Source organism: Cupressus sempervirens, chromosome 8 (genome assembly GCF_028749045.1).
Source record: "Cupressus sempervirens isolate cs-2001-9-10 chromosome 8, ASM2874904v1, whole genome shotgun sequence".
Taxonomy (NCBI): domain Eukaryota; kingdom Viridiplantae; phylum Streptophyta; class Pinopsida; order Cupressales; family Cupressaceae; genus Cupressus; species Cupressus sempervirens.
In genome coordinates this window covers 723,048,368-723,052,216 of record NC_143125.1, presented here as the reverse complement: position 1 = coordinate 723,052,216, position 3,849 = coordinate 723,048,368, and positions in this window count along the sequence as shown.

Below are 3,849 nucleotides of genomic sequence, written 5' to 3'. Positions count from 1 at the left end.
ACCCTCCTTTTTAGGCCTACAAACAGTTGCCCAATTAACCAAACTCCATTTAGTACTACGCAAATTACCACTCCAAAGGAATTGTCGAGAAAGAGCATCAAACTCCTTGAGAAAGTAAATAGGTGTAGCGTGAACCATGCTTCTATAAGTAGGAAGAGCTTGGATAACAGCTTGAAGAAGAGTAACCCAAGCAGCAGTAGAAAGCCATCTATGAGTCCAATGATTTACCTTATCCTAAAGCTTGGTAATCAAATTTTTCCAGAAGAGACGTGGCTGCCTGGAAACAGCAATAGGAATGCGAAGATAAGTCAAAGGAAGTGATCCTATCTGAAACCGTAGGATACCAACAATCCTGTGCTGAATAGAATCAGGAGTGTTAAAAAAGTAAATGGAAGATTTGTGCTCATTAACTTTCTGGCCTGAAGCTGCCAAATAAACATCCAAAGCATGTCAAAAAGCTTCAGCTTCCTTGATCCTAGCAAGACCAGCAAGAGCAGAATCATCAACAAATTGAAGATGGGAAAGAGAAGGTAAGCCATTACCCCACCGCCAGCCTTGAATAGAATTTTGGGACACGTGATGCTTAATGAATCTGCCCAAGCCTTCAACCATGATGATGAATAGATATGGGGAGAGAGGGTCACCCTGGCGAAGGCCTCTAGAAGCACCAAATAGTTGAGAAGGTTGACCATTAATAAGAATAGAAAAAGAGCCAGAAGTAACACAACTCATAATCCAACTCACCCAGTCAGAGCTAAATCCAAAAGAAAGAAGAATACTCCTTAGGAAGCTCCATTTAACTCTATCATAGGCCTTAGCCATATCCATCTTAACAAACATGTCTCTCTCCCTTGAAGTAGCCATAGAGTGAATAGCCTTAGTAGCAATAACAACCCCATCCAAAATTTGTCTGCCAGAAACAAAACCACCTTGTTCTTCTGAGATAATAATGGGAAGCCACCTTTTCAGTCTCTCAGCAATCAACTTAGTAATAAATTTGTAAACCACGTTACATAAGGCAATTGGTCTAAAAAACTTCAATTGATTAGCACCCTCTCTCTTAGGAATAAGAGTCAAGAATGTAGAGTTCAAAGCTCGAAGCATCTGCTTGCTAGCATAGGATTCTTTAACCACCTCCAACAAATCATCATTAATGATGTCCCAAAATTCCTGAAAGAATTCACCTGGAAACCCATCAGGACCAGGAGCCTTCCCCTTAGGAATGCCAAAGACTACCTCCTCCAGCTCTTCCAAAGAGATAGGACGCATTAGATAATCATTCATTTCCTGAGTGATAAAGGAAGGAATACAGGACAAAATAATATTTTCTTCATTATCAGCAAGAGGAGAGTCCTCAGAGAAGAGGGTAGAGAAGTACCAAATAGCCTCCTGGAACAAAGCTGGCAAGGAATTCAGTTGGATACCTTGAGAATTAACCAAAGAAGAGATAGTGCTCTGATTCCAGCGAGATTGCACTATTTTATGGAAAAAGGTGGTGTTTCGATCACCTTCCTGGAGCCAATAAACTCTAGCCTTTTGCTTCCAAAAAATTTCCTCTCAAAGTTCCCATTCTTCTAGAGCTCTAGAAGCAAGGGATTCAACCTTGCCAAGATCCTCTGAGAAACCTCGATCTCTAATCTCCCTTGTGATGACATCAAGATCTTCTTGAGCAAGCCTCTTCATAAAGTGAAGGTTCCCAAAGCATTCCCTATTCCATATCTTGAGCTGCCTTTTAACATATTGAAGCCTTTTAGAAAATGAGAACATTGCAGTACCGTATGCAGGAGCACCATCTTCCCACCAACAAAAAACAAAATCATGAAGAGAGGAGTCACGAAGCCACATCAACTGGAACTTAAAAAGAGGATGCTTCGGAACATAAGTCCCTATAGCAGAAAATTTGATTGGCCAATGATCTGAACCCCTCCAATCAAGGATTTCTGAAGAGATAGTAAGGGTGCCACTAACCCAGAAGCAAGAAACAAGAAATCTATCTAGACGTTCTGAGATAGCAGCAACACTAGTCCTGCGATTATTCCAGGTTTAGAAACCATTAGAAGGCTTAACATCAGAGAGATGCAAAAGAGATATGTGTTGCCGAAGAAGAGCAGAAGAAGGCCCCAATCTAGCCCAACCACCATGCTTCTCCTCCAGACTTAAAACTGAATTGAAGTCCCCTGCTAACACCCAAGGATGATAAGGATGACAATTTCTAACATATTGAATATGTTCCCAAAGTTCCTCCTTTCCCACAAGATCAACAGGTGCATACACATTAGTAACCATGATTACCTCTCCTGAGTCTAGAGCAGAAGCTACCATAGAGAGAGCTAAGCGAGAAGACATCCAGCGAAGAGGAGAAATTTTTTGAGGATCCCAAAATATAGCTAAACTACCAGCACTGCCTATTGCCCCAACACACTGGCATTGGCCACGAGACCAAATACTAGAGGCATGTTGGACCATAAACTACATAGAGAGCTTAGTCTCTTGGATACAAAAAACATTAGGACTATGATCAACCACCAAGTTATGAATAGCCTTTTGTCTAGGGATGCTATTCAACCCCCTTACATTCCAAGAGAGAATAATCATCATTGGGTAGAATTGGGAAAATGAGAATCCAAAGGTTTTACTGAACCAGACTCAATCAATATATCTCTTGTGAGTTTAATCTTCTCTTGGTCTGTTTTGTGCCCACTCCTTAGAGGGGGGGTAGAAGAAGCCCGCTTAAAGGGTCGAGGCAACAACCCCAAGGGGAGAGGAGATCCCTTGCCCTTACCTGATGGTAGCACATCCTTAACCAAGTCAGCCAAAATAACATCATTATCCTCCAACACTACAGGAGTCACCAGAGCCTCTGTCACAGGAGCTACAGGGACCTCACAGTTTTGATATACTACAACTTGGGATGCCCCACAAGCATCATTAGGAACAAATCTCTCATCTGGGAAAACTGGATCAGAAGAGATAGGAGGAGGAATACCCTCCTCTAGAACCATACAATCCAGCACCTCAAAGCGGTTAAAACCTGAATCAAATAATCTTTCTTTCAAAGGCCTCTTTTGACCATGTCCCTTAGCTCAAGGGTGAATAGGGGTAAATCCATCCTTATCTTGCATTTGAGACTTACCATTACCTATAGCATCTTGCGGATTCATCCCCTTGGTAGTATTAGCCATTTGAGATTGTCCTTTCCCTGTAGTATCTACCAAACTACCAGCATTGCCAGCTGTAGAACCATCCACTCCTTTGAAACTCGAGTTACAGGGGCACTGACATTGTAAATGACCATACTAATGAAAAATCCAGCAACAGAAAGGGAGGGATTCATAATCTAACTGCTGCACCCAAGAAGAATCCCCCAGACAAATTTCCAAAGAATCTGGTAATGGGTTATTCAAATTAATTTCAACACAAATTCTAGCATAAGAAATAACCTTTTTATCAAGGGATTGATGTGCAATCACAGTCGGCTTCCCCAACAAAGCAACAATTTTTCGAAGGATGTCTTCACGCCAAAATTCCAAGGGAAGACGAGGCAAGCGAACCCAAACTAGCATTGTTGAAGGGAGATGCTCAGCAGAATTAAAACCTGAATGCCAAGGTTTGACAAATAACCCCACATGGTTGTAGAAATAAGGGCCTCCTTCAAAAACACGATCACGATCAGACATGCAAGAGAATACAAAAAAAAAAAAACTATTCCCTACCAACATAATCTCGATATTGCCTTCCACCTACCATGAGCGGCGGATCCATGCCTCAAGAGCGGATAGGGAAATTTGGATTCTAAGAAATTTTCATATCAAAGCATGCTTGGTCCAATAATCAATGTCCTCGATTACA